This window comes from Canis lupus, chromosome 24 (assembly GCF_048164855.1).
Source record: "Canis lupus baileyi chromosome 24, mCanLup2.hap1, whole genome shotgun sequence".
NCBI classification, from domain to species: Eukaryota; Metazoa; Chordata; class Mammalia; order Carnivora; family Canidae; genus Canis; species Canis lupus.
In genome coordinates, this window is record NC_132861.1 from 23044626 (window position 1) to 23066565 (window position 21940).

Sequence of the window (21940 nt, forward strand, 5' to 3'; positions counted from 1 at the left end):
GATAAGGGCTGACATTAATCTTTTTCCCTAATTCCTTTCAAAACTTGACATCAGGGGGATGGGAATCTATTTCTTGAACTTAGAATGTGAATTAAACTTAGCTCTGAGCCTGGGAAATAAATTCTTTTCAGCTTGTAGAAATCGTGACTTATGTTTTTAAGTGGATTTTAAGTCTTCTTGCTTAATGAAGGCATCTCCTATGAGTAGCCACTCATCTGCTAGCCTGCGGGAGCCATGCCAGTGTTAAGTCCTCAGACTGCCTGTCACATCATTAACTTGATTCATTCCTAGTATTAATAAAAAGATGAAAGGAAAAGGAAAACTAATTAAAACATAAATGGTATATCCTTTTCAGTAGAATTTAATCTAAAATGAAAATGTAAAGTAGCCTTTAAGCAAAATGCTAGCAGAAGAGGGAAAAGGAAGAAATGTGAACAAAACATACATGGAAATTTTGAATGTTGGCTGATGGCTCTGGCCATTTCTTCCTATCCAAGGAGCAATTGTTAAGCCTTTCCTACAGGATTAATTTAAAATGGTTATGATTACACAAAAATCCTAAAAATTTGCAAGACCAATGTTGTTTTTCATAAGCATATAGTGACAGGAACTGTAACTTTTGAACCCATGCATGGTTCCCAAAGGGTGGTCTTAACTTTCTAGCACAAGGTCCACAGCAAGTATCTGTTGAAGAAAAAGACTGGGCAGTATGCAGAGGCTACATGCCTAAGACTGTGAAACAAGACAAGTGTTTGCCTCGCTTTCTAGAAAAAAATATCTCCAAATGTAAAGGAAGTGAATCATGTGCATTTTCTTCCTTTCTCTGACAGGTGAATTTAAGCTTTGACGTTGAATTTTTGACACAAATGATTTAGAGAAAATTTCATTCAGGCAAAAAACATGTAAAATGTGTATATAACAGGTTAGATATTGAAGGAAGACATGACCGGAATGTTTTTGATATCACATTTAAGGAACTTAGTCCAAGGTCAATTTAGAAAGGTTATAGGCCATTGCATGGAAATATGATGCTGGAACAGCTTTTAAAGATCTTAAAAAAGAAAAAGAATATTGAATAAACCTAAGCCTTACAGTTTAGAACAATACCTTAGAGAAGTTATCTGTGAAATATGAGACTACTTTTTAGGTAAAAGGTTGAAGTATTTTAAGCTCAAAATATTAATGGCAGATTTCTAAAATATTTCTTGTGTCTATAGAATGCCTTTCTGAAAGTGAAGTGGCATTGTTAGAATTAGTGCAATCTACAACTTACTTCAAAAGTTCTCTGTACATGTAGCTGTTTTGCTTTGGGAAGATGGAATCAAGAGCATCCTATGACCTGTTAGCATAAAATTCTGAATCCTCCTATAATTTACATGACAGAGTTATGAAATTGAAGTGGGCCACCTGAGAAGACTGTTTAAATATCATGTAACTTATCTTTACAGCTTCTGATTGGGTAAAAATGCCAATAATCATCTCTTTCTAATCATCATATTTTAAAAATAAAAAATGGTAAATTTATGTATTATAAAAATGATTCTGTAACCACAAGCTGTTTTCGTCAACTATCATTACTGTCTCTTTCAAAACAAACATTTTATACTTCTACAACTAATATTTGTCCTTGAATATTTATTACAGGATTTTAAAAAAAGATTTTATTTATTTATTAATGAAAGCCACAGTGAGAGGCACAGACACAGGCAGAGAAAGTAGCAGGTTCCCTGCAGGGAGCCCCAAGTGGGACTCAGTCCTGGTACCCAGGGGTCATGACCTGAACCAAAGGCAGATGCTCAACCACTGTGCCACCCAGGCATCCCTAGAATGTGTTCTCTTAATTATTTAATATTATATATTTATTATAGCTTTTAATCACAGAAATAGTATATCAAAGTAACAAAGTTTTGTCCTTTTCATATATTAAATCGGAAAGAATCAGTTTTGAATTATATCAAAGAAATATTTCAGAGACTTCTAAAATATAAACTTTTTCATAAATAGTTTTTTCGGGCAAGCACTTACAACCAAATCCTTAATAGATAGGAACTCTATAGGGGATATTTTTTTCCCTCAATAAAAATGTATCTTTTGGGCATTAGAACTACAACAGTTTCTGCAAAGAAATATATGTAGGAGCAACAGAGAGGGAGCAAAAAAAAAAAAGTCCCTTGTGATAAGTGTAATATGAAAACTGTTACCAGTACTCAAAATACTTCAAATTAAATGGTAACATAACCTAAATATTTTAAAAATTAGGTTGTATTAATTGGAGTAGTCTTTGCTCTAATACTGTGTTTAACATGCTTGAATTTTGTTTATTTTCATTCTGTTTAGTTATCAGTACAACTTTTTCAAGAAGTTCCTGAATGTCTCCAGAACTTTTTAGCTCAGGTGCTCTAAATGATTGTTCTATTCATGAACTCAAAGTTTAAGTGAAAATAGCCACAGAGAAAGAGAGAGAGAGCTAGTAATAGGGAGAGAAAGCTTTGAGTTTAAAGGGAAATGATAGAGATGGTCCACTGAAGAACAATGGGTATTGTAAAATTCTTTATTCCATTATTTATCTATTTGCTTTGTTTTTGAAAAACACATGACAGTAATTTCATATCCATAAATTCAGATACAGCTCCTTATGTATGCGAAAGGGCATGAATAATTTTTTTTATCCTTCATAGCTTTCTCTTGGCCTCCAAGAGAATAAGTAAAAGAAAGAGAGTGGGTTGGGAAGGGATCATTTTATTTGAATTTATAAATGATGTCTTCCATATTATTATACATGTGACTGCAGACTGGATTATCTATTTGGATTTTTATGCACCAGTAGACTTCTCTAACACAATAGAAAATTTATATACTCTATTACCGCAGCATTTTATTTACCTAGGATCACTAATACAATGTACAGAAAGGCTATTTCACTGAGACACTAGTCTCCCCAGATGCTATTATGAGTCCTATCTCACTATTTTTAGGTCTCATATTATCAGCCTTAAACACCACTTCTTGCCTTGTATTAGAGTCAACTTGCATTGGGGTTAAATTTAAAAGTGCAATTAGTTTTTCCAAGAGCTTTCCTATAATTAAAAGTTCCCAAGGCATTTTGCAGAGTCACCCAGGGAGCCTGATGTCAAAGTGATTCTGTACTGAAATAATTTCATGATCTTGACTATGGCTATTGAACTCTCTCTAGAAATCAGCCCGACATGTTGTGTAGACATATTAAGACTGGGAGAATAACAATGGCTTAAAATTTTAGTTCTTTTGGGCAGGATGAAATTTCTGGGAAATGAGGAGATACTAAGTTGTAAAGGTGTTATGATCATGCAAAAGTCTTAAACATTGTGTGTTGGGCCTCACAGTTTTATTTCATTAACATATAAGCAACAAAGATTGTCTCAGAGATTCTACAACTCCAAATATTTTGCATGTAAATGTATATATTTATATGTGCTTCAGAGTCATAAAGGGGACATTTTATCTGAAGAACTAAGATAAAATAAATATCATCTATCAAGGAGAGTTATGGTCCTTCATTGTAATCATGAAAAACTAATTATATGATGCTTATGCCCCTTACACACATTGTGATAAAGATGAGTTGAGAGTAGATTTTATAAAGAAGTTCTAGAAGGGATTCTTTAAGGAGTGCTATGTGTATATCTGGTATGGGAAGAAGAACGATGATATCTACCTTCATTTCAAGCCTAATGGAAAGGAGCTTAAGTAATATCACTTGTAAGGCCTGATATGGGTGACTAGAAGCTGAGAGGATACAATAAACGTGTGTTTGACTCCTGTCTTGAAAATACGGTGAGTAAGACAAAAAGCTGATTAGCTTTCCCATGTAATCGGAACAAAAGGGAGGTGCTGCTTTGGAGTAATTCTGCATTTCCAAAATTGGTCAAAATAAGGGATGCAGCAGTGCTTCTTGTGGATAAGATATGAGCTACACATGTAGTACAGTATGTGGATTATAATAGGTCTTCTTCAAAGCCAGTGAGGTGGCCCATGCAGCCACAGCAGATGAAGAACGGGAGTACTGTTTGATCTCACCAGTCTGCAAGAGATTTAAGCAAGCATACAGACGTACTTGCCCTATTGAGGGAAACTTCAAGTACAAAATTCTCAGTGGTGGGTGGAGTCTCTAAGAAACCAAGAAAATACTCATAAGAGCCTGCCACCCCACAGCACATGAAGTCATTTTACAAAAACTTCAGTCCAGTTAAAGCTTTCTGGCTTTCCTCTGTTCCAGCCAGAGGGGGTCAAAACAGATAGGGAGTATTGGGAAAAGTGAGTAAGGGAGAGCTAACTATGCCTGTTTTCACCATGATAAGCAATCTGGTAAAAACATGCCTCTTTAGAAGAGGAAATTGCATCTGATTTAGGTTAAAAGCTTTGATTCAAAGCTCCAAGAGGCTACACTACTCTCTGAGACCTTCCCTGGGATTAAATGCTAATTTCTGAAATGAGTCCATGTTTAACAATTTGAAAGGAATATAGGAGTAAGGATTATACAAAAGTTATTGGACTGTCCATATATCCATCTAGTGACAAGGGAAGTACTAGGTCTGATGAGTAAATTTAATGTAAACACTGGGGAAAAATTAAGTTGTTTTCTGATTATATTCCATAAAATATATTAGCCATATTTTTCTTTTAAGTTTTTTTTTTTTGGATAAGTATTTAGTGAGACATAGTAATATTATTTCATTCTTACGACGTATATGGGGAGAGTTAATCAAAATAGAGATGTTTACCAAAAAGAGCTATTGTTTTCATATTTGTGGCAAAACTGGGTCATAAAAAAATCAAGCATTGCTATCATGTTATTATTCAATGTTTCTGATGCATTTAAAAGAAAACATTGAGAGTTAAAATACAGAAAAATGTAGGCCAAAATACAAGATGATGAATGGAGGGTCAATGAAAGGACATTAAGGAAAAGCAATGAGAAACAGAGTTCATGTAGGTTTTTCAGTTCTAAAAGGTCTCAGTCCCACAGCCCTGCCCGGGGCTGGGAGAGGTACATGTGCTAGCCAGTCTGTGGGAATGGTGGCAGCTGGAGAGCACCTGACCCCTATAAGGAGGGCACACGATTCAAACCTGGCTCATTATTTGAGCTCAATGTGCCCAGGGCTTCAGTTTATTATTTTCTCAAGAGAAGATAGAAATCTGGATTTTTATGTGAACTGTATTATGTGTTGCCAAAACTAAATACGTCTGTAACTTGTAATGGACTGGGGTACACAGCTTTGTGGGAGGATTAAAAAGTAATGGTGACTTAGCATATTAAGTCAGGCTTTTACCATAAATAAAGGAATGGGCAAACTACAAAAAAAAAAAAAAAGAGAGAGAGAGAGTTGAAAGAATAGAAAAAACAATTCCCTTTACTTAGATTCCCCATATGTACACACACACATTTTTTCTATACATTTGAGAGTAGATTGCGGAAAGCATGTTTATTTACTCTTTTGTATATAATTCCTAAAATAAGGACATTTTCTTATATACTCCCAGTATATAAAATCAGGAAATCCAAAATCAGGAAATTAACATTGATACTATATTATTATCTCATCTATAGACTTATTTAGATTTTGTCAATTGTCCTAATATTGCCCATCGTAGCAAAAAAAAAAAAAAAAAAATCCTAGATCATGTGTTGCATTTAGTGGTCTTGTCTTTTTAATCTGTTTTAATATGGAAAAATTGATTAGACTGTTTTGTGCTTACTGATGTTTATATTTTTGAAGAAAACATGACAGTTATTTTATAGAATTCACAAAGTTTGGATTTTTTAATATTATTTCATTATTAAAGTCAGGCTATTGGTTTTGAGGAAAATACTGCAGAAGTGATGTCTTTTTCTCAATGCATAATACTGGTAGACACAGGATGGATTTTGTCCCATTTTTGGTGCTATTAGCTCTGTCTGTGGTGTTTGTCAGGTTCCTCCATTATAATTTTAGTTTTTTCCTTTGTAAATAATATGTATGGACAGAAATTTTGAAACTATTAAAGTATTCTGCTACTATTAGAATTTTTGCCTAACTTTTTAACAGTTGTTAGTTTTAGTGCCCACTGAGGATTCTTTTTAGAATCAACTTTTGTTGTAATAGTTGAAAATAATGATTTTCTTATTTTATCATTCCTTGCAATTAGTTGATTACAGAGTTACTTTCTCAATTCTCCTTTATTTATTTCGTAATGATTATTTATTCATTTGAGAGAGAGAAAGAGTGTGCAAGCAAGGGGAGGGGGAGAGGGAGAGAGACAGAATATCAATCTAACTACCCCACTAAGTGCAGAGCACAAAGCTTCCATCCCACAACCCTGAGATCATGACCTTCGCCAAAATCAAGAGCCAGAAGCTTAACTGATTTTAGCCACCCAGGCACCCTCCAGTTCTCTTTTATATCTTTGGACTCAAAGATTCTTATTTTATTCAAAGAATTACAACCCATATTTGGCTACTAGAAGCCTCAAGTCCTGATGACTCTTTCTGTATTCTTTTGATACCTCCTTACTTTGTGTCATAATAATATGTTCCAGATTTAGCTCATGCTTTCTTTACTCTATCTCTGGAATTAGGGATTTCTAGAAAGATATTTAGTGGAGAATTATATTTAGAAATCAAGGTATGCTACTGGAGTGTCATCACTCCAACCAACCTTATGTTGGTTCACAACCTTCTCAGGCTTCCTGGGTGTACCCTGAAACCAGTCCTTGTACTCAGAGGGCAGGGAGAGATGGAAGAAAGAGACAGGCCACTCCCAATTGGTAGGTGGCAGGTTTAATAAGCAAAGTGAAGTTACATATGAGGCTTGTCTTGGGTGGCATAAGGTGACTGGATCATCACCTGCCAAATCTTAAAGAAGTTTCATGAGGCATAAACTGGATTCAGATTCATATACTGTATAGGTGGTCTCACCCCCATCACAAACTCAAGGCTGTGTTCTTAGAGCAGTCTCTGGTAGCAAGAAAGGCAAGCAAAATCCATATTCCAAGGACAAGGGGGGAGGTGATGATTTTCCAATCACCCTGGGGAGCTCATGGGTCAACTGATGCTCATGTCTTCTCAGTGACCTTCACCAGCACTTAGAGCACTTTCTAATTCTATATCTATCCATCTATCTCAAACACCATGGGTTCCCATGCATATCTTATATTCCAATTTAACACCAGAGGGTTTGTTTTAATCCTTCTCTACATCCATATTTGCAGCTTACTTCTCCAAGAGTGAGAAACCTGCCTCTAATTATCCAAAATATATTTACCTAATTTTTTGCTACTAGAATACACAATAATTTTGAATTGCTGGCCCATGTGTCTGTGAAAAATGAGCCTCCTCACTAGAGTTACCATTTGTTTAGGTTTTCTTTCTTTCTTTCTTTCTTTCTTTCTTTCTTTCTTTCTTTCTTTCTTTCTTTCTTTCTTTTTTCTTTCTTTCTTCTTTCTTTCTTCTTTCTTTTCTTTCTTTCTTCTTTCTTTCTTTCTTTCTTTCTTTCTTTCTTTCTTTCTTTCTTTCTTTCTTTCTTTCTTTTCTTTCTTTCTTTCCTTCTTCTTTATCCTGTGGATACATTGTCTAAACGCTATGTTTGAAAGTTGCCCAGGGTTATTCCTCTTTCACTCCCACTCCCTACTACCCTCATAGTGTGATTGATTATAGTATTAATTTAAAATATGGCTTCAGTTTGTTTTTATTTTTTTATTTTTATTTTTTTATTTTTATTTTTTTATTGGAGTTCAATTTGCCAACGTATAGCATAACACCCAGTGCTCATCCCATCAAGTGTCCCCCTCAGTGCCCGTCACCCAGTTTTTTTTTGTTTTTTTATTTCAGAATTCCTCCTTTTAATTTTCTTTTTGACTATGTGAAATATTTGCATGATTCTGAAAGTTAGAACTGTAAAAGAAGGTATTGTCAGAAATATGTTATTCTCTACTAATTCCTCCCATTCCCACCCACCCTGGAAGGTAACCGTTATCAATAGTATCTGATTATTTTGTGCCCAAGTGAGCAGATACATGTATTTTCTGATTTTTCCTTTCTTCTTCTTCTTCTTTCTTCTGATATGACAAAAAATGTCATATCATAGAGCTTTCTTGCACATAGCTTTTCTCACTGAGTCATTTATCCTGTAAACTACTCCACAAAAAGTCACAGAGTCTTGATTCTTTTACATAAGTACATAAGTCTTGATTCTTTTACATAAGTACACAATGCCATTGTGTAGATGTATCATAGTTTTACCACTTTCCTTTTATATTAGGCAGATAGTTTCTCGTATCTGGAAACTATAAACAATTTCTTCATAGATAACTTTTTGATTCATATTTTCATATTGTTGGACATGTCCCTTCAGGGTATATATAGTCACTTTCTTTACATTATTTTCATTAAAACAAGAAATGCATGTGATAAAATTGAATAGAACAAAGTGACACAAAAATAAAAAAATATCTCTATACCTCCCACCACATTCCTACCATATACTTCTTTGAGTCAATCTCTTTTAGCCATTTCTGTTTCAGTTCTTCTGGTTGTGGTATCTCTAAATATTGTAAATCTCATGAATTTGGTTGGGGGGTGGGAGGGAATTTAGATAATCTTATGTCTTGTTCCTCTCTTGTTTTTAGAGATATTTGGAACTTAGAGATAAGGATCAAAGGCTAATAATCAAATATCAATTTTACTAACATTCAAGCTAGACTGAATAATAACTCAAATCTGTTGGTGACTATAATTAGGTTTCTTAGTACCTCCCTCTCAGTCCAGACTTTAGAACAACCCACTTGAAGGAATATTTGAGACTATAGAGAAAACAAAAACAAAAACTCCTACCAAGAATCATTATTGCACATACTTAAAGTATACTTAATACATATCCTTAGGTTTGTTCTAAATTCTGAAATATTTCACTTATAAATGCCTAGGACTTTCATAATAAAGTATGAGGAAGATGAATTTAAGTCTTGAAAATGCCTACATATACATACTTTATACTCAAGTTTTTGAAGTACTATAACAGAGATTTCCTGTATATGTCCTTTTAATGCATAATACATTGCCCATGTAAATAGTGTGTTATCAATATTACTAACCCAAATATTAGGAGTAAGGTTATAGAAAATTTTTAAATAAATTTTAAGAGCAAAATATAGATTAAATAGAAATTGTCTGCTATTATAAATACTGTCAGTAGTCTACACTTTTCACTAGACTTCATCTTAAATATGTAAGGACATAAAATAAATCAAAATGTATATTTTATTCCTGACCCAACCTAGATTTAGCCAAGCAAATCGGCAAGGGAATAGTTACAAGACGAATTGTATGTCTTTGCTTTGTTGCAAGCCATTTGTCACCATAACATATTGAAATTAAAAGAGCCATCTTTGATAGCATTCTTTAATAATATATTCCATTTTGTCAGTATTCTGCACATTGTATTTTCCTTAAAAAAATTAGAGGACTTACTTTTGATACATTTAAAATGGCTTCCACAGTACTTGTTTGTATGTTGGAAAGAACTTCATAAACTCACAAATAATGGATCAGTAGAGTACTTTGACAAGAGAGGTTATTGTGTTTTCTCCTCCTTTTAAATGCTTTTTTAAGAGGCAAACCTCTTGCATATGTGCAATAATTTAAATCCATGATAATTTGGAGGCAGAGGCATCAATTAACTAAGGCAATTAAGAAACTTCTAGTTCTATGATTTTTCCAAATATACAGCTGACTTTCAAGGTGAGAGTATGTAGTTGATAGTGCATAATATTTGCCCATGGTAAACAGAGATTTATTGGAGGTAAGAAAAGGTAACATCTGGAAAAGCAGGTAGTGTGTACCATTTAAACACCTTGATTTCTTATTCAACATTATTTATGAGAGAAACTTGACATCTTTTGCTCTCAGAGGTTTAATGCAATCTCTGAACAGCTGCATAGGCACACAAAGTGGTGCGGTTTACATAAGGAATAAAGGAATATACAAAAGTCTTTAATCACAAAGATAAGCTAAGTAAGATGTTTAAAAAGAGCTAAGATATGAAAAAGGGAAGTTCTTGCCAGATAATTTGCAAAAGACTATTCAAAAAATTACTTTAAAAAATTTTGGCTTCCCTTGGAAGGTCACTTACATTCTGCCATCAGTGGCCATTGTTAAATAGGTGGAATGGTGTGAAAGTTGCTTTAGCAAATGAAACGTGTTCCAGCATAGGCGTGTTGCTGTCTTGGCACACTTAAGGAATTGGTTGTAGACAGCAAAGAGCACTATCCATTACTTCTGAGAATTTACTAATAATGAGGGTCAATCGTAAAGACTGAAAAAGGGCAAACATAGAGTCTCCTGTGGAAGAGAGAAGCTGAACAGGGTAGAAGCAGCTTTTTAACCTTGGCAATATGTGACGTATTATTGCAATAATTCATCCAAGCTGACAAGTCCTGTCAACTTAAACTGGATTTTTTTCCCCCTACGAATGCGATTGCCCTAGATAATAAGAGACAAGGAGCAAAAAGTACTATAATTTCATCTTGGTGAGGCTAAAGGTTTTATATCACAGAATGTTGATCAAAACATTGTAGAAATATGGTTTAGATCAAAGAACTCTGAGGTGAAAGCAGAAGTTACTGACAGGAAAACAAAATAAAAAAGACTATTCTAAATAAATATAAGGGAGTGACTGAAGTGCATTAAGCAGGTTGTTGGTGGTATTGTCTTATTTGTTGTATTAAATAAAGACTTAGATGAAAGTATATATTATATCCATTCAATACAATAGTGCTGCCTAGTTGGTGACTAATTTGGTAAAATAGAAAATTATAAATATAACAAATGATATTGTAAACAAGAGAATCTACTTGAAAAAAATGAACAAAAAATAAATTTAGACAAGTATAAGGTTAGTATAAAATAGCTTTCTAGAAGTGATGCAATAAATGATCAAATGTCAAATATGGATAAGCAAGATATTGAAAATTATAAATAGCAGTCTAGATAGTAGGAACCCTTCTACTCAGCATAGATCACCCCCCTCACTAGCAAGCCTTATGAAAATAATATATCTAATTATTTTTAAAAAAGGAGAATTAATGGAAGACATTTTGCAAGAGGCAGACTGTTCATTTTACTGGGTGTCCAATTTTAGATTGAGGACTCACTGGGTCTGTGAGAAATCAGGAAGAGGTCAAGAAAAAGAGAAATAATTAAAAATAGGAAATGGGTCAGTTTAGAAAGGGAATTTTATTTGGAACAAAATATAAAATGGGACTAAATAGAACCAAATGAATATATAAAGTAAGATGATACTGACATATTTAGTGGCTCCTCCTGGTCTCCTGTAAGGATAAGTCAGTGTGGTTTTAAAAGTAGCAGAAATGGCTATGGAATTCTGTTTGGAATTTATAGCCAGAATGACACCCAGTGTCTTATCAAAACTATGCAGTGTGAAATGTATTTCAACTTGGTACTCTTGATTCTCTATCAAAATATGAGGCTACTCCAGGACAGAAAATGAAGTTAATCCATGTTTCTCAGGGACTGAACTAGCAAAGTCAATAAGCAAGACTCCTCTCTATATCCCACAGAAGACACTGTCTCTCTCTTCTTGATGCTTCTTGGCTTCTCTCTTGTTTATTTGCTTCATTCTTTCTCACTCTTTAAGCTCTCGGTTCCTTCCTCCCATAGCTGGTAGGGATGGCTCCCCCTGGCCCCTCCCTGGCATTCCAATGTTTAAAGTGTAGGGCTCTCCACTCTCTCACTGTTTTTAGTCTCTGGTTCTCCTAATTAAATTTCATAAGATAAAGAATCTAAGAATCAGCTCAAAATGGCTGTCCCTTGGTAAGTTTCCTTCCTGATTTCAGTAATTGCAGAGTTGGGAGGTGTAGTTTGATGCTGGGCCTGTCTTTTTCAGATACTGCAGTCAGCAAACCCTGGTGAAAAGACAAAGAACCAATCTACATGGGGAAAGCAGTGGGCAGTGACATCAGTGAGAGCTCATTTAGTTATTAAAAAATAATATTGCACTTATATAATTTGAAGGCATTGAATCAAACACTGAGAATAAGGTGGTAGACCAGAAAGACATCATTCCTGTCCATTGGGATCAGTCAATCAGAGATTCTTACAGGGAAAGACCCATCCTACAGAGCTGTGCTAATATTCTAGAATAGTCCTTGAGAAATTTTAAGAGACTGAAATTTTGTAAATATTTTATTATAATAGCATACCAATTACAAAACACATGTCATTGACTTTCCATTCTTTTAATATATTAATTTTAATAAATGGTGCTCAGCATCCTTAAAAAAAAGTAGTTTCCCCCTACCTGGGTGTTTTGAATAGGAGCTTAAGCCCAGAGAAGTGTGATAAGATGCTTAGAAAATAACATGGACTATTTGGATTACAGAAATTATTGGTTTAAAGGCTACAAGTACATACCAGAAAGTTTTAGGTAGTTATAATGTAAACCTTTCGACATTAGAACACTGTACCTAATTATAGATATTCAAATCAAAGTTTTATTCATTATATATGCAAGTTTGTGAAGGTGATTTTTTCATTCATAGAAACCTACTTATAATAACAATAATAATACTGAGGTAATAATAAAAACAACAATGGGTTGCCTGGGCAGCTCAGTTGGTTAAGTGTCTGCCTTCAGCTAAGGTCCTGATCTGAGGGTACTGGGATTGAACCCCATACTGAGCTCCCTGATCAGCAAACAGTTGGCTTCTGCCTCCGCTGCTGCCCCATCCCCCCTTCACTTGTGCACTCTTTCTCTATCAAATAAATAAAATCTTTAAAACAATAACAGCAATAATAAATGACATTTATTGAGCTGTTAGTATATACTAAAGACTGTGTGGGCACTTTACATGAATTGATTCATTTATTTTCACAACAGTTAACATGACTTAGGTTCTTTTGACTCTCATGATCATTTAAAAATTAACAATGAGGGGAAAAAATAAACATGAACAATGCAGGAACTGAAGCAGAGAGTAAGTAATTTGCCACAGATCATACAGCTATTATGTTGTGGACCTAGGTAGGGTCTCAGCACAGCAGTTTGACTATAGATAGATCCACCACATTTCATTAGTGATACATAACACATGAGGCTGTACATTACTAAATGATTTATATTCAGGACTACAATTAATCATTTGCAGTTCCTATTATCTATATGTTCAGGGTATTGACCTCTGGAATATGACACAGAGTAAGAGAAAAAAATGTGGTATTTTCTACTAATATTCTGTAATGAAGATACTGCTTTCTGTAGACATGACACTGAAGATCACTTTATAGAAATGCCTTTAAAATACTCTGTAAATATGTTAAATTGGTGCGGTGTTATGGTATCAATGTTTATTATCTGCAAATTTAATTGTGTAAATGTCTACTTGAAAATAAAGATTTGATATTAAACATGATGGTAAATAAAATGCTTTTTTTGAGTTTCAGAAGATTCTTCTTAAGTTTTTTTTCTTTTGCTAAATGAGATTGTGGCATATCTTGCTTTTTAAAACTCTCATAATTTATTAAATGTAATAGTCAATATCTGCTTTTAGAAAATCTTTTTTTTTCAAGGATCTCTTGGTATAAAATTGTTATTGGAAATCAATACTTATCTAATTAATTAGCCATAACATTAATTACTAGCTCAGTTTCTCAGATCTTAACAGGATTGAAAGTGAAATCTATAAAGAAACCCACCAGAGGGGCATCTGGGTGGCTCACCAGTTGAGCATCTGCCTTGGGCTCAGGTCATGATCCTGAGGTCCTGGAATCGAGTCCCACATTGATCTCCCGGGAGGGAGCCTGCTTCTTCCCCTGCCTATGTCTCTGCCTCTCTCTCTGTTGTCTCTCATGAATAAATACATATAATCTTAAAAAAAAAAAAGAAATCCACCAAATTGGCATTGGTGGTCTCCAGATATAAGGAAGAAGAGGCCAACATCGAGAGTGATGAGGTGGCAGCAATCTATGTTAATAATAATACATTTAAATATTACATTTGCATTTAAAAGCTAATTTTTAAAAGCTATATTCTTTTCACTTATAAAGATGATCAAGACAGGAAGAGAAAAAAATTATTTCATCCTGAAAAATCAATGCAGTGATAAAAATATTTAATTTGGGATCCCAAATTTTGAATGTATCACTATTTACAAGAGTGTGATTTAAGTGATGTTGGATTTCCAGATCTGGAGAGGACCTTAGAAATCATTAGAATTTTGTTGTGTGACTTCATTAATTAGCTTGGCATGTAATTTAAGTCCTATTAATCAGAGAACAAGAAGGGACCAAGCTTGGGAGAACTAATCTGACAAATGTGGTAGTAGACACATTTCATTTGTTGGAAATGCCAGGGCTGGAGAGTCTTGTGGCTGGGCTTATTCTCATAGACACTGGACAGTGGAAAGAAATGAAGGTTCAACAGAAGAACAGTCCGCTTGGAGTGGTTGTGCATTGCCTTCTGCAAAGTATTTGAGTCTGGCTCACTTGGGCCAAGAGCCAGGTCATTTCATTTAGTAAATTTCTTTTCTGTATCAGCTACACAGACTACCTTTTGTCTTTTAGTTCTTTTGTTAAAAACCCTGAGTGATATATTTCTGTTTCCAGCTTATCCATCTGTGTGATATTCTTCTCCTCAGGAGAATATCTTTCCCCCATCTCATCTTTTCTGCAGAAGTATATATTAAAAATTAACTGATAAATGAGATAGCTTAAATGTCCATAATACTTATAAAATAAGTGCTAACTTGTGTAAAATGAGTCTAATTCGGTTTTATAGAAAACCATAGAATCCAGAGAAGTTTTAGTTTCTTTATTGGTCCTTTAATTTGTCATTTGCTAGGAGTTTTTGGGCAAAAAACAGAGGCCTGAGACTGAAAATTTTATTTCCAAAATAAGAATGTAGGAAGTGTTGAAAGAAATTGAGAACAAATGTGCCTAAATTCATATAAAACCTTTTATTAAAAAAAAAAAAAAACCCAAGCCAAACCTAAACCAAACCCTTAGGTGCAAGTCATTAATGATTGTGACTCAATTACATACTGTCATGGTTAAATTCAAGACTTCCTGGTGCTTGCTTATGTTTCAATGCTCTATTTTACATGAGAATACTTACAGTCTTCCCTATATTGTCACTGGTGCATCCTCTGAGGTCAAATTTGGGTAACTTCAGGCTCAGGCTTCCTGCATAGTTTTCACTGCCTCAATCACTACTGTTGAGAATCCAGTGTCTCATATTACTTCATTTCCCTTTCTCTCTCCAGGTTCTACTATCAAGAGAAAGATAACAGTAAGTTTCCCTAATTGAGTTACAGGGCATTTCCAAGATATGTCCATCTAAGGCTGATTAATTTCAAAACCTCTTATAGCTTGGTCTGTCTCTGTTGGCTCATTATCACCCAAAGTCCTTCTCCCACGTGGGAAACATCTGTTATTGCTCATTTTACCCGTTGCTAACCTCAGCCCTATCTCTCCTATTTGCTAAAGAAATGGGACCTTTCTGCTTTATTTTCCAGTTTCTTGTCCATTTTAAAGACAATGTCCTTTCTATAGTGATTCATTCATTCATTCAACAAGTGTGTACTAATGGTGCCAATTATGAGCCTGGCAGTGTTCTAGGCTCTGTAATATACTCATATAAAAATGGATTTTGGAGACAAAAAGATTGCTGGTATTACTTTTAAAGTTACACAAATCAGAATGCCTGTGTGTGTGTGTGTGTGTGTGTGTGTGTGTTCATCCACATTCAGTTACACAAGTGCAGAATGCAGTAGTCAGAAAGTTGGACCTAACAAGAGTTGTGGGTACAATGAAGCCAGAGAGGCTAAAAAAATTGAAAATGTGACTCTACTGATTGCCCATAAAATTTATACTGGGTACAAATAGAAGAAAGGTTTATTGTGGAGATGAAGACAATTAGAAGGTGGGAGAAATAATTGATTTCATGTCCTTGTAGAGTCAATGGATTACGGGAAGCTTGCATAGTGATATTAATAACTACACCAACATTTACTAAACACCTGATATATTTTGGGAGTGGTTCAAAGTGTTTCACATGGATTATCTCTTTTAAGCTACACTAGGGGGTAGTTACAAACTGTAACCAGTTTCATTTTGCAGGTGAAGAAATTGGAAGTGAAATTAATTTGAGGATGACCCTCTCTAATTCTCTGGATCAGTCATATTAGGAAAGGTATCATTATTTTGTTTGAAACCTCTAAGCTGCTATAGAGATATAACTATTATTCAATGGATAGAAAACTTGAACATATACAGTAAGAATTATTGAAATGGCTAAGAACTGCAGTGATGACAAGTCTTCAGTGTCCTCAAACATAAACCTAAAAGTATCTTATGGGTTTAGGGATGTGTTATTTCCATGCTCAATAATCTGCTATTCATACCTATCAAAGGAAGCCCTGGATATGCATGCAAGGAAAATTAAGCTATTAAGATAGGATATTTTAATTTCTAGAAGCTTATTGATTTTTTTTTTTTTTGGAAAAAGGTAAGAGTTCTTGATTTGTGGGTTTTAAAGCACAAACCAACTTTTAACTAAGATTTTTTTGTATTTATGTCCAATTTCAGAAGTAAGAAAGCATGAGGCATTTTCCACATAAATGTAAAAGGGCAGAATATATATTTGTCAGTAAGTACCAAAAATCTAGTACAATTATCAAAGGCCAATATGAATTAAGTAGTTTCTTTAGATTAGCCTCTGAAAGGAAAGAGGCACCTGGGTGGTTCAGTTGGTTAACTGTCCAAGCCTTGATTTTGGCTCAGGTCAGGATCTCAGGGTTGTGAGATGGAGCCCCAAGCATGGAGCCTCCTTAAGATTTTCTCTCTTTCTCTGCCCCTCCTGTAGCCTCCTCCCACCCCCATTCATGAGTGTCTTTGCTCTCTTTCTCTCTCTCAAAAAAAATATTCTGAGAGGAAATTAAAACTCATCCAATGGGTTCATAAAGTTAAATTATAAACTGATAAAGAGCTGCCTCTACCTTGGACATCCTTTCTAACCATCATTTGTAATCTGTAACTTCAATTTAAGAAACGTGACTCAGCATCTCGCAGAGAAGAAACCATTATCAGAGATTGAGTCATTTAAGAGTTGTCTTTGGGGTTCAAAGCCCTTGGGCCTCTGATATCCCAGTTGTCATTGCAGTGGATATAGTAACCAGAGGTGCACTTCCCTGATAGTTATTTTCTCTCATCTTTCATATTTTGAGTTAATGGGCACTATATAGTTGTGTGTTTGGGTAACTTCTCTTAATTACTCATGTAATTGGCAGCTTTATAACAGAGTTTTTAAAATACCTGGATAGGGCAGCCAAATTAACCTCTATCCATGAGTATTTAAAGGATGACAGTAGACAAATGAGAAGAGCTTTATCCTGTGATCATGCATGCCATGCTAAATCAGGGAAAAAAAGCAGACAGTATCATTTGAAACATCGAATCCATTCCCATAGTACTGAAGAACCATCAGTTATATTTTATTTCTCAGTGTTTTTTTTTTTCCAACAGAGGCTGTCACTTTTAATTGGTGGAAGTGATAGAGATTTCCTGAACTCTACTGGGAGTCAGTTCTGGGCTAATATACCACATAGTTTTTTTCTCAACTTCATTTCATTTCGATTGTGCTTAGGAAGACAACAACTTTATCTTTATTTACTTCTTTCTTTCCTGTAATAAATCTCTCTAGAATCTTTATGCAAGTCTATAGAAGATTTGATCTCAAGCTATGTAAGGTCATTCTCTCTATGGAGGGAGAGAATATACTACTATATGGAGTACTCTTACCCCTAAGGATTTGTATGCCATATCAGTCTGATGTTCTTCTGGAATATTTTGTCTTTATCCTTTCTCTCTTTTCATTTCTTTGCCCCAGTTGCTTTGTCTTGCTTCCAGATTTCACCAAATAACAAATGAAAACCTCAGTGGAAAAATGGGCAGATGTTATGAACTGGCAATTTTCAGAAGAGGAATCTTAACATTTCATTAGTAATCAGAGAAATATATATTAAAATGACTATGAGGTAACAAGTGACATCTTATTAGAAAACTTAGATGATGTCAAGAGTGAAAAAGGATGTGTTATTATAGGATTCTCATCTGCTACTCATGATAATGTAGAAAGCTACACCCATCCTGAAGAGCAACGTGGGGCAATTTAAATTAATTATCTATGTCCTCCAAGACACAGAGTCCTCTGGACATATATCCCAAACAATTATTTTAATCCATCAAAGAACTTGCAAGAGGATGTTCATCACAGTAAATTTGTTGGTGAGTTGGCTGGGTTAAATGTGGTGGATTCCTACCATGAACTACTCTGGAGCAGTTAGAAGCAACCAACTAGATAAACCCATAGCAACCCATAGCAACATCAGTGGATCCCCAAAACAAATTGTTGAATGAAAAAAGTACACATAATTTCTTTTTTTCCACCCTGTTTTCCTCTACTCCTACTTTTTATTCTTTCCCCCAGCTTTATTAATATATTATTGACATATAACAGGTATAAATAAGGCTAACTTTATTTTTAGCTCAATCCCTTCTTACCTCACCTTATTTCTAATACCTGCTCAGTCCACCTCCCAATCAGTGCCTCAAAACTGTAAGTTAGCTCTTGCCAGAATCTTCCTGAATTCTCTCTTATAACATGGACTGGATTCCATCTGTGGTTCCTAATTTGTAGTTCATCAGTGATGAAAGTCAACAAATACTTAAATGATTTTTAGTAGGATTAGTCAGTCTCTCTAAAATATTGGTGCACTTTTAACATTTTGGCAGGATTTGTTTACCTCACTATAGGAGGTTAAATAGTGTCTCTTCAAAATCTGTGTCTACTCAAAACCTCAGGATGTGATCCTATTTGGAAGTAGGGTCTTTGCAGATATGATTAAGATAATAATCAAAAAGAGATAACAGTGGATAAGGGAAAGTCCTAAATCCAATGAGAGTCCTTAAAAAGACAGAAAAGGACCCCCACGGATAGGAAGGCCATGTGAAAATGGAAGCAAAGATTGGAACTGTGCTGCCACAAGCCAGGGAGCACTTGGTGCATCTGGAAGCTGAAGGAGGCAGGGATCTTCCTTGCGCTTTCAGAGGGAGTATGACCCAGCCGACACTTTGATTTTGGACTTCTGGTCTCCTGACTGAGAATACATTTCTGTTATTTCCAGTCACCAAGTTTTTGGTAGTTTGTTGCTGCATCCCTAGGACACTAATGTAGTCAGTATAGCACATGGTTCATTATTTCATGACAATCAAAGTCTTGGATTGATAATATATATACACATTATATATATGTAATAGCTATATAATTATATATATTGTTATATGTATAGCCAATATAAATGAAAATATATGAACAATAATATGTATATTCATCAATAAAAATGAGAAAATATTTCCTATTCTACTATTATTATATATGGGCCTTGGTAATTTGAGTTCTAGTAGGACTGAGAAGTATTGTGTGTCATAGTGGTTAAGAGCCAACCTGTGTGGGTTCAAATTACAGTTCTGGTAGTTACTAGGACTGCAAACATGGGCAAGTTATTTTTCTCTGTGCCTCTGTTTTCTTACCCTTAATGGATAGTTATAGCATCTACCTCATAGAGGTACTATAAAGATTAAAAACAGGTTAAAATATTTTAATCACTTGGAACTGTGCCTAGAGTACAGTAGGATTTGAGTAAATGTTTGCTAATGTTATTTCATGAAGATACTTGTCTTCAACCCTTCATTTCCTTTTTATTATATCTATATGTAAATTGGGTAATAGCTATTGTATACAGAGTGCGCAGGTAATGTGGGCCAGTAGGCAAAGACTGTCCTTTCCCTAGGTAATTTTCTTTCAATATGGTATGCAAAAAATAAACTAAGAGATTTATAATTTCATTAAATATATAGACAAAAATATTTTTATTGATCCTGAATATTTAAATTATTGTTTGCAAATTATGTAGCGCTGTTAAATTTTACATGATTTTCTGGGACTCCAGATAGCATTTCTCAAATAAAATTTTTCTGATTTATTTTGTATTTCACTGTACTGTGTAATGAGACTGATTTTGGAAAAAAAGTATAATTCCTAGGGAGAGAAAAAGGAAATCCTCTTCTTTGGGATCCATGTGTCTGTTCTATAGTATTATACTCCCAGATGTAATAAACATGTTTTTTGGTTTGTCTTGTTTTAACTGATAACTTTGTTATTGTTCTTGATTTAGATATCATTAATACCAAATGTCTCACTTACATCATGCTCACTTTTTGAGTTTGCAAAACCTATTTTTCCTTTCCTTCTATCGACTTCTGATTAATGTGTCTCACATAATTAAAATTCTTGAGATCTTTACTATCCAGAATCTTTATTAGGTAAGATTAGAGAGCTTTTAGTTAAGTGCTTGGAAACTATGCACTGTAGTTAATAATCTATTGAGCACCTACTATATTTTAGCATGTTGTTAGTCCTGTTACATACTTCACTGGTAATTGTGATGATTAATTTTATGTGTCAACTTGACTGGGCCATAAGATGGTGCCCAGATAATTGGTCAAACATTATTCTGGGTTTATATCTGTGAGCATATTTCTGAATGAGATTAACATTTAAATCAGTGACAATAGAGATTGCTCTCACTAATGTGGATGGTGTTCTTCGATCAGTTGAAGACCTGACTAGAACAAAAAGGCTAAGGGGGAACTTTGCCTGTCTGACTGATAAGCTGGAACATGGGTTTTCTGACCAGAAATTGTATTGGAATTAATGCCATTGGTATTCCTGGTTTTCAGGTCTTTGGACTCCAACTGGAACTACACTAATGGCTCTCTTGGATCTCTAGCAGGCCAACCGCAGATCTTGGGACTTCTCAACCTTTATAATTATGTGAGACAATTCTTGATGGTAAATTACATATATATATATATATATATATACACACACACACATATGTATACATGTATATATATATGTGTGTGTATGTCTCTGTGTGTGTATATACGTACATATATACAAATACACACATACATATGCTTAGATACAATTTACATATATATCTCCTATTGGCTTTTTTTCTCGAGAAAACACTAACAGAGTAATCCAATATTTTTGCAAATGTGATATTATAATCTCTATTTTGCAGATTAGAAATATGAAGATTCTTCAGAGTAGACATAATCCTAAATTCATACAACAAACGGGTGGCAAATCTAGAATTTCAATCTAGGCCTGAAAAATTTCAAAGTTCATGCTGTGTCATGTTGTGACTTCATATTTGCTGCTAAGATAGGAGGAGCAAAACATGCAAGAAGTACTGAATTCACTCCAATACATATCAGCTCAGAAAATATTTTCCTAAAGGAGATTGACCACTTTTGAGAAGTTACACATATCTATTCACACTGCACTATCGTACTTCCCTCCTTAATTCATGCAACCTGCAATCTCTATAAGTGTGTTTCAGTTCAAGGCTGAAGGAACAAAATCAATTTATCATTTATTGCATTTTATTCATGCAGTTTATTTCCATCCCAGTAATAGATAAGAACTGATACTATTTATTATTCCCAAACAATTCCATTTAATTCTCAATGAGTCTATAGTACTCAAATTCTTAAATGATTACACTGCTTCATGTGAATAATTGTGGTAGAGCCTTTTTATGAAAACTTTTTATAAAAAATAGTTAATCAAGATCACCTCTCTTCCAACTGATGATTATGGTGTATTGAACACTTATGAGTCTAAATATTATTTCAAGATCTATGAATCTTTTCTCTGCTTCTATTCTTAAAATTTCCAATCAATTAGATTTGGCACAATTGATCCACTTTTTGCTTCTTTTTGTTAATGGAGCATGCATTTTTTCATTGAGGAGAAATTACTGCTACCTTTTTTTTCTGTTT

The 21940-nt window shown here is 34.4% G+C and overlaps 1 long non-coding RNA gene across 1 annotated transcript in view; it reads left to right on the forward strand.

Annotated features, from left to right (window-relative positions):
* The window catches only part of LOC140616446 (uncharacterized), a 288680-nt gene that overhangs the window by 198831 nt on the left and 67909 nt on the right, over positions 1–21940 (forward strand). The window contains exon 4 of the long non-coding RNA XR_012016929.1: positions 15292–15317. This is a non-coding gene — a long non-coding RNA (uncharacterized lncRNA). The remainder of the gene's footprint in view (positions 1–15291; positions 15318–21940) is intronic.